The sequence below is a fragment of the Apodemus sylvaticus genome, chromosome 4 (assembly GCF_947179515.1).
Source record: "Apodemus sylvaticus chromosome 4, mApoSyl1.1, whole genome shotgun sequence".
Taxonomy (NCBI): Eukaryota; Metazoa; Chordata; class Mammalia; order Rodentia; family Muridae; genus Apodemus; species Apodemus sylvaticus.
This window is the reverse complement of record NC_067475.1, coordinates 6,711,158-6,721,440: the sequence shown is the minus strand read 5'-3', so window position 1 is coordinate 6,721,440 and position 10,283 is coordinate 6,711,158. Positions and strand designations below refer to the sequence as shown.

The following is a 10,283-nucleotide window of genomic DNA, read 5'->3' as shown; positions in this document are numbered from 1 at the left end:
CCTAGTCAAGGAGTGTGGCTGGCTAGGTTTCAGAACTACTATGGACCAGGCCTGTGTGCGCCCACTGCCTGCTTTGTCTCTGTGGGAGTATCCTATGCTCAGTCTGCATTATGTGTTGCATATGAGAGAGGGAAGCGGAGGGAAGAGGGATATAACTCATGGGTCTTTAGGGAAAAGAGTCTCACCTGAGGTGCAGGTCACCTGGACCTGAGTCAGCTGTAGTAAGAGCTTACATCACTCTGAGCTGACGCTGTGACAAGAGAGATGAAATGTGGTTATGACAGCAAAGCGTCTAGACTGTGGAGCTGGGTTTCATGCGGATAAAAATCGCACTGGAGTAATGCTGAAGTTCACATCCAGCTGCTCAAATTGTCTCCTACTCTATCAATTATGCTGGGACAAGCCCACCTTTCCAATGCAAGCCTTGCAACAAGGCTGATTTAGTAGTTAGAAGACAGTTGACAGGTGTGTTGGAGCACAGGCTGTGATGGAGCCTTACAGCAGGAAAGGCTCTAGAGCCTTCAGTGCTCATCCTTCTCAGGTTCAACAAAAGCCTGGAAAATGCATACATTACTGGCATGTGTTTCTTCTAAGACTTGCTTTTTCAGATATGGCTGGATTCCTTAGTTAAAACCACTAAAATGTGCACTGATCCAGAGGTCAAGAAACAGTCTGTGGTAGTTTGAATAGTGGTAGTTTGGCCCAGGGAGAAGCACTATTAGGAGGTGTGGCCTTGTTAGAGTAGGTGTGGCTTTGTTGAAGGAAGTGTGTCACTGTGGGGGTGGGCTTTTGAGACCCTCATCCTAGCTGCCTGGAAGACAGCAGTCTCCTGTTTGCCTTCAGAACAAGATGTTGATGTCTCTGCTCTGCCTGCACCATGCCTGCCTGGACACTGCCATGCTTCCTATCATGATAAAAATGAATTGAACCTCAGTACCAGTAAGCCAGCCCTAACTAAATGTTGTCCCTCATAAGAATTGCCTTGGTCGTGGTGTCTCTTCACAGCAATGGAAACCCTCACAAAGACATTGAATAAAGTAAATTGTTCTTTGAGGACCTAAGATATTTTGTAGTACTTCTAATAGGTTGGTTTAACAATTAAGAAGGACTTACCAGTCTGGGTGTGTAAGGTGCAGCAATCATGGCTAGCCATCTGGAACTCAACAATTGGACCAAGATGCCCACCCCGGGCCTGGGCACCTGGAAGTCCCTCCTGGCGAGGTGACTGTCTTAGTCAGGGTTTCTATTCCTACACAAACATCATGACCAAGAAGCAAGTGGGGAGGAAAGGGTTTATTTGGCTTACACTTCCACACTGCTGTTCATCACTAAAGGAAGTCAGGACAGGAACACAAGCAGGTCAGGAAGCAGGAGCTGATGCAGAGGCCATGGGGGGATATTTCTTACTGCCTTGCTTTCTCTGGCTTGCTCAGTCTGGGGAACACAAGGCTTCTCTTATAGAACCCAAGACTACCAGCCCAGAGATGAAGTCTGGCTTGCTCAGTCTGCTTTCTTATAGAATCCAAGACTACCAGCCCAATGGGTCCTCCCCCGCTAGATCACTACTTGAGAAAAATGCTCCACAGATGGATCTCATGGAGGCACTTCCCCAACTGAAACTCCTTTCTCTATGATAACTCCAACCTGTGTCAAATTGACACAAAACCAGCCAGTATAATTGACCCCTTGTCAACTTGACACACAAACACATCACTGTTTAGCCTCAATCCTTATTTTCTTACTCATCCCCAAGATCGAAATGACGTTAAAAGTTCCACAATCTTTACACATTAAGAGATCAATCCCTTTAAAATGTCCAATATTTTTTAAAATTCAGTCTTTTAAAAATTCGAAGTTCTCTTAACTGTGGGCTCCACTGAAATACTTTCTTCCATCAAGAGGGAAAAATATCAGGGCACAGTCAGAATCAGAAGAAAAACTCAAACGCTAATGTTTCAGTGTCTGGGATCCAACTCATGATCTTCTGGGCTCCTCCAAGGGCGTGGGTCACTTCTCCAGCTCTGCCCTTTGTAGCACACAGCTTGTCTTCTAGGCTCCAGCTGCCTATACTCCACTGCTGCTGCTGTTCTTGGTGGTCATCACATGGTACTGGCATCTCCAAAACACTGCTGTCTTCCACTGTAATTAGGCTTCACCAATAGCCTCTCATAGGCTCTCTTCATGGTGCCAAGCCTCAACTGCTATGCATGACCCCTTCAAGTCCTGGGCCATCAATTGCAACTGAGGCTGCACCTTCACCAATGGCCTTCCATGGCCTCTCACTGTGCCAAGAGCCTCAGCTGCTCTTCATGACCCCTTCACGCCTTCAAAACCAGTACCATCTGGGTGACTCTTACACAGTACCAAGTCCAGCCACAGCACAAAATACAACTGTGGCTATCTCTGGAGCACAACCTCTGTGCTCTCAGAAAACACTTTCTAAAAGATTTCACTTCAGTGATGCTGGTCTCTTCTTAAACACCGCTAATTTCTTAGCTCCAGCTAACCAGCATCAATAGTTCCAGTAACTAATTTGCTTTAGTGGTTCTGGTATCTTGTTATTCACAGCTGATTCTTCAGCCCCAGCTAACCAAAACCACAGAATCTTCACAATCAAAACATGGCCCTGATAAGAGTCTTTAATCTTCCCTCTGAAATTTCACAAGCCAGGCCTCCATCTTCTATGATGTTCTCAACATTATCTTCCAAGCTCCTATACAACATCCCACAGAGCTCTTAACATGGAATGGATCATCTAGCCCAAAGTTACAAAGTCCTTCCACAGTCCTCCCCAAAATATGGTCAGGTTGTCACAGGAATACCCCATACCCCACTATGCTGGTACCAACTTGTCTTAGCCAGGGTTTCTATTCCTGCACAAACATCATAACCAAGAAGCAAGTTGGGGAGGAAAGGGTTTATTCGGCTTACACTTCCACACTGCTGTTCATCACAAATGGAAGTCAGGACTGGAACTCAAGCAGGTGAGGAAGCAGAAGCTGATGCAGAGGCCATGGAGGGATGTTCCTTACTGACTTGCTTCCCCTGGATTGCTCAGCCTGGGAAACCCAAGGCTTCTCCACTGCTGCTGCTGTGGAAACCAGCCACAAGGGGCCCTCCCCCTTGATCACTAATTGAGAAAATGCCCCACAAATGGATCTCATGGAGGCACTTCCCCAACTGAAACTCCTTTCTCTGTGATAACTCCAGCCTGTGTCAAGTTAACACAAAACCAGCCAGTACAATTAGAACAAGAAGCTGTGAAGCTGAAGTTGGCTTGGGGACCCCAAGATGTTAAAGATGCCAGAGCCACAGGATGCCTGGCAAGGCAAGCTGCTAACAGGGAATGGAACCAGCCCAGGAGAAAGAATCTTGCTGTAGTCAACAAAGATGAAAAAGGAGTTGGATATCTGAAGACTGTTTTGCCATCAGACATGGAGATGCAGTTTGGACTCTGCCCAGCTTGTTTCCTGTCTTGCTTGGGGGGTTACAATTAAGTGATTGGATGAATCTCAAAAGAGACCTTAACTCTGGACTTGTTGAGACTGCAATAGACTACAGGGGCTTTTTAAGTTGGACTAAATGTATTTTGCATTATGCTATGTTTAAGTATGGCCCCCATAGACTCATGTTTGAACAAGTCTATGGGGGCTAGGGAGTGGAATGTGATGGGTTGTAAATGATTAGCCCAGAAAGTGACCCTATTAGGAGGTGTGGCCTTGTTGGAGTAGATGTGTCACTGTGAGTGTGGGCTTAAGACCCTCATCCTAGTTGCCTGGAAGTCAGTCTTCTACTAGCCGCCTTCAGATGAAGATGTAGAATTCTCAGTTCCTCCTGCACCATATCTGCCTGGATGCTGCCATGTTTCTGCCTTGATGACAATGGACTGAACCTCTGAGCCTATAAGCCAGCCCCAATTAAATGTTGTCTTTTATAATCCTTGCATTGGTCATCGTGTCTGTTCACGACAGTAAAACCCTAACTAAGACGGTGACTGAGGCTGTGAAGGTTGCTGTTACGTGGGGTATCACCACACTGACTGTGCACAGGTGTACCAGAATGAGGAGGTGGGAGTGGCCTTCCAGGAGAAGCTCAAGGAGCAGGAGGTGGAGCACCAGGATCTCTTCATCGTCAGCAAGCTGTGGTGCACGTTCCACCACAAGAACACGGTGAAAGGAGCTGCCAGAAGATGCTCAGTGGCCTGCAGCTGGACCACCTGGCTCTCTACCTTAGTCACTGGCCAACGGCCTTCAAGCCTGGGCCTGACTATTTCCCACTGGATGCATCAGGAAACGTGATTCCTAGTGACACCAATTTTGTGGATACTTGGATGGCTAGGGAACAACTAGTAGATGAAGGTTTGGTTAAAAGCAATTGGAGGCTCCAACTTCAACCCTCTTCAGATTGAGAAGATCTTGAACAAACCTGGCTTAAAATACAAGCCTGAAGTTAACCAGATCAAGTGCCACCCATAACTCAGGAGAATCTGATTGAGTACTGCCACTGTAGAGGCATGGTTGTGACTGCATGTGGTCCCCTGGGTTCTCCTGACAGGCCCTGGGCCAAGCCTGAAGACCCGTCTCTCCTGGAGGATCCCAGGATCAAGGCAATCGCAGCTGAGTACAGTAAAACTGCAGTCCAGATGCTGATCCGGTTCCTGGTTCAGAGGAACTTGGTAGTGACCCCCAAGTCTGTGACACCAGCACGCACTGCTGAGAACCTTTTTACTTTAACTTTGAGCAGTGAGGACAGGACCACTCTGCTCGGCTGCTACAGGAACCAGAGGGTGTGCGCCCTGACAAGCTGGGCCAAACACAAGGATGGCCTTCCACACAGACGTCTGAAGCTGCAGCAGACGGGTCCCTACTCCTCCCCAAGCGACTTACACCTGTTCCTTCTGCCTCATCTGCCCTTAAGTGGCCTGTGGCCTGTGTCCCTCTGCACTGGGTGGCAACTTGCAGACTAGATGATGAGAATGTGTTAGTCTGACATAGACTCTGGAGGGCAGTACCAGCAGCTGAGCTGTTTCTTCCAGCCTCTCTTGGTCTCTCTTCATACCCACCTGGAGGACTTTTAACATGAGCACCCTTTCCAGCCAAAGAGAAGCAGGATTTACAGCTCAAGTCACGCCACTAACACTTAAATGTGAGTGCTTAGAACTGTCATCCTTTGGGTCAGACTTCTCCTTGCCTCAAAAAACAAAAACAAAAACAAACAAAAACACCTGCTTTTGTGAAAGAAAAAAAAAACAACAAAACCTTTAATTTTTTTAAGAATTTGTGTCAGAGATAATTTATTTCTATACTTTATGCTATAAAGTGACATGAAAACAAGATGGATAACTAAAGTGAGATTTAGTAAATACAATTTTATATAAGAAGATATACTGCTAGATCAATTATTTAAATATGTATATCCATGAGGATAGACAATTCAGCCATCCTCCTAGCCCCACCCCCCACACTGATAAAGATCTGGGAGGGGGTTATTCACACTCTTTATCTGCTCTATCTTCTCTGCCCTATACCAGCAAGTAAGGCTCATAAAGTACATGTGTTCTCTCTTTGTGGCCGTCTCTGCGTTAGCTTGTGGCGTATATGTGCCTTGAATTCAGAAGAACTTAACTAGTTCAGGTAGCTGAACTTTACACAAAGTAATGGCTTCCACTGTGAGATTTTCAGACATGTTTATGGCTGTTGGTCCTCTTGCCCCACTCCTCCTCCCCCATACCCTGTTCCCCTCTGCGGGCCCCCTTCCTTCTGTAGTAGTCCATCCCACGTAACTATCCTACTGTGCTTCATGACCCTGGAAGTGCTCCTGGGTCCTCACTTCTACTTTGTCTAGTTCTCCGCTGTGTGTGTGTGGGGGGGGGGGCACTTAGTACCATCTTTGTCTGGTTTGGTGCTTTTCAGACCACTCTTCACCTACACCTGGCTTAGACACCACCGTGAAACACTTCAAACACCTTGGTTTATGTCCTACAATATGACCAGAAAAGTAATGAGTATTTCAAAAGCAAGCTAATCTGGTTTTGCATCCATAATTGCAAAACAGAAAGGTGTAACTGAAGAGCCCAGGAAGACACAGGGACCTAAATGAAACAGGTTCATGCACTGCCGGAGTAGAAAGGGCTAATCTGGGAAACACTAAGGAGCATTGATTGGGTGTGGGAATGCTTACTCTGGGGGTAAGAGGATTAGAGGAGCCTGGGCAGTGAGAATTTCTTGAGACTCAACCTCAGAGTGACAGGTGGGCTGTAGATGTAGACATGTCCTGGGACATGAAAGCTCAGGCTTTTAGGAGCGTACAGGCCGGTGAGAGTGAGCTGTATCAATTCTAGGCGGGTGTTGTAACTTATGAAGCAAGACAGGCCTTCCAGCGGCCAAGCACTCTGAGACACAGTCACATCTAACTGTGAAACACTACAGAAGCCCCCCGAACCCATTAGTTGCCAAGTTACCAATAGAAGACTTAAGACACGTTTACTTTTCCAAGCATCTGAATTCACAATTATGTTGGAAAATTGACATCTAAATAGACATCTGGTAGACCAGCGATTTGGATCTGAAGTTGCAATATTTTTTTCAGATGCCTTGGTTAAAACAAAGAGATAAATACTAGAAGACCTGGATAGTGTCTTACACATAATGTCCTTAGGTATCAGTTTTAAGACGAGAGCTGTTGATGCAGCTCAGTTGGTAGCAAACTCATCTAGCCTGCGTGAAGCTCTGGGTGGGCTCCATTGGCAGGACCACGCTTGGGATTCATGCACTAGGGGCAGAGACAGGAAGATGAGAAGTTCCAGGTCATTCTCAGAGCCAAATATCCAATAAGGATGATCTTGGCCACATGAGATGTAACTAAATAAATGGTAAGAGTGAGAACGGGGAAGGCCTGGTGTCTTTGGGTTGGTGCTTGGCCCTTTGTTGGTTCTGGACCCTCAAAATCTCTAAATGCAGGAGATATGCATGGCGGGCGGAGATCACGGAAAGCAGAGGACACACTCAGAATCCAAGGCTTGGGTTCCTGTACTGGTTCTGTGGGATGCTGCACTTAATGGGCAAGACCAGTCTAGTGATGTCCCTAGGAGACACTCATTGATTTCCAGGGCAGATCATTTTACCCAGTGGCATTAATTCCTTTGCCTACAGGACCAGCAATTCAAAAACAAGAGAGTTCGAATTAATGTTTTACTGTGGTCTTCAGAGTCCTGTAGTCGGAAGCACCTTTGCCTCCGCTAATTTGTAATGGAAATGAAAGAACCCGAGAAGTCACAAATTAGATCCTGACCTGGTGAATTAGCTTCATTTAAATCACGTTGACTACAGGAAAGAGCAGACCTTCTTGCTTGGAGGCCAAAAGAATCACAATTTGAAATGTCATTTGCCTGGGGCAGGCACCTCACATTGAGTGGTATTTAAAGATTGCTTCAAGATAGCTTCACACTGAAGTACAATGGAAAGTCGAGTCTCCTTGGCTGCAGGAGGAAAGGGAGGAGCTTTGGTGCTACTCTCTGGGAAACAGCTCCTGGGTCAGGACCAGTCCATGACTTTACCTTATGAAACAGCTTCCTCCCCTCCCCAACCCAGCATTAACACCTAAAAGGTTTTCCAATGACTAATATAACACTTTCTATATAAAGACAGGGTGATGTGATTAAAAACATAGGAACTTTAAAATATTTAATTATTGTGGCTGGCAATGATGATTTTGGGTTAATAATTATCTAAAGAGGCAAGATAAAAGCTTTGGGGCTTGAAAGTATAAAGTGTGCTAACAAGTAAAGACATGAAGAAAAGTCATTTTCAAAGAGTTCTCTCACGCTTTTGGTAGGCCCAGCTATAATTCTCTGGCGAGGTGAATCACACCTTCTTGTCATAAATTCTTTGTAACACTCCCAGGACAAGGACATGCCACCTGGATATTGGTGACCTCTAGGTTCGTGAGGAGAGGACCTGCATCAAAAAATAAGGTAGAAAGTGATAGAGGCAGACACTGGATGTTAACCTCCACTGCCACATATATGCACAGGCAAGTAGGTATACACATGCATGTGCGAATATACCACACACAGGCATATACACCTGCAGACAGACAGACAGACAGACATACACAGAGAGAAGAGAGAGAGAACAAAAAATGATTGTAGTCTATAAGATGCCCAAGAGAAAACATATAACCCTAAATATTTTTATTAAACTGAGCTAAAGGATAGTAAGGGAGAAAAAAAAGCTAACTGCTGAGAAGCTATTAAAAACTAATACTAGGGAGCTGGAGAGGTGGCTCAATGGTTAAGAGCACTTGACTGTTTTTCCAGAGGCCCTGGGTTCAATTCCCAGTACCCACAGGGTGGCTCACAACTATCTGTAATGGGATCCTATGCCCTCTTCTGGTGTGTATGAAGACAGCTACAGTGTACTCATATAAATAAATAAACAAATATTTAAAAAAGAATGAAAAACTAATATTAATTGTAAAAAGTAATAATAGGAAGGTCAGAAATTAAACTACTAGTGAAACAAGACAATGGCTTTGTTTTGTTTTGGTGCTCTGGCTTAACTGTCTCTTTCCAGAGTCTTCTATGTCTCGAAACACCCTACTCTTTTCTCATTCAAATAGTATTTGTTAGAGATGTTGGCGTGAATGTAATTGCTCTGGAGAGACTTTGCCAGCGATCATTCCCATCTGCTCTGCTTCTGTAACACCCCGGCACAGCACCTCATGTGCTCACAGTCTGTCTCCTTCACTAGTTTATAATCGTATCGTATTGCCACTTGCAGAAATCACCCTGAACCAAACTAGATATACAAAATCAATGCTAAAAGAAATCCTGGACCAGTGAAATGGCTTAGAAGGTAAAGTGCTCCCCACATAAATAAATAAATGTAATAATCATGGAAAAGATATCTCAACAAACTCTTCTCACTTTTAAACAACAGTACAAATACTGAGTGGAATTCTGTCAGCTGTGGGAGAATATTCAAAGAACTGTCCTGGGAGCTGGAGGGTGGCTCTGCAGTGAAGAGCACCAGCTGGTCTTCCAAAGGACATTGGTTCAATTCCCAGCATTTGCATGCTACTTACAACCATCTGTAACTACAGCTCCAGGCAATCTGAGGTCCTCTTCTAATCTCCTTGGCTACCAGACATACTAGTGGCACCCAATACACATTCAGGCAAAAATACCAATATGAATAAAGTAAATAGAAATTTTTTAAAAAGTAAGGTCCCTTAACTGAATTGTATTTGTGTTAAATCAGAAGAGTGGGAGATTTAAGAAATACAGTCCCATCATCTTGTGCCAGTGGGCCACTGGGTAAACGTCACCTGATGAAATCAATAGAGACAAACAAAGATACTGGTTGAAGTTAATACAGGTGTCTGATACTAATGCTTGATTAAGTACGCCTGGCTAAGATCACACTTCGAAAGGAAACAAGGTATTAGCAGAGGTCAGCGTACAGAGCCTTCTGTCCTTGCCAGTCTCCACCCACAGGCAGTGGCTCCTGGGGCACCACCTGGAGGACCTAAAGCTTCTCCAAGTCAGCCGGAGACAAGGTACCATGTGCCATGGAAGAGGAACAGGACTTCTTTGGCCATTGATGTTTCTTTAGAAAGACAGGGCAAAGTAAGGAATATTCTAGCAATAGTTGTTTAACACTGACTTGACATTTCTATCCTCTAGGCAAGGTGGGAAACAGAAGCAGATATAAATCTTCATTGACCTCAAAATGCCAAAATTATTTTTATTTTCAGATGACACTGTTTCTGCGGAAGAGGCAGAAGAAACTAGAAAAGAATATGGCTAATAAAGCCTACTAATATTTCTGGTAATTAAATCCATATGAAGAATTCAAGTATTTTTTTTAACATTTCAAAAATGAATAGCTAGATATATGATGGAAAAATTCCATTCCAAATATACATAAACAATATAAAACACATAGAAACAAACAAATGTATGGAGAAATGTATCAAGGTTGCTGATGAAGAAAATAATGAAAACTTGGAGCTGGAGAGGGAGAGTTCAACAGGAAAGTGTCAGCTGTATAATCATGAGAGGGGTCCAGATCCGAGACAGGAGGATCACTGGGGAGAGACTATGCCTCAATGGAACAGACTCAGACTGATAGACAAGGCTGTTTGCGTTCTTCTGGCCTCTGCATATGTGTACACACAGACACATAAGAAATAAATCCCTTTTAAAAAAAGAAGTCATAATTGGCTGATCTGAAAGGAAGACTTAAATAATTGAATGTCCATCTTAAGTTTCTAGATGGAAA

General features: G+C 44.5%; 1 pseudogene; it reads left to right on the top strand.

The window, feature by feature from the left end:
- Positions 1–1,141: 1,141 nt before the first annotated feature.
- Positions 1,142–4,966, top strand: LOC127682477 (aldo-keto reductase family 1 member B1-like; annotated as a pseudogene).
- Positions 4,967–10,283: the final 5,317 nt, after the last annotated feature.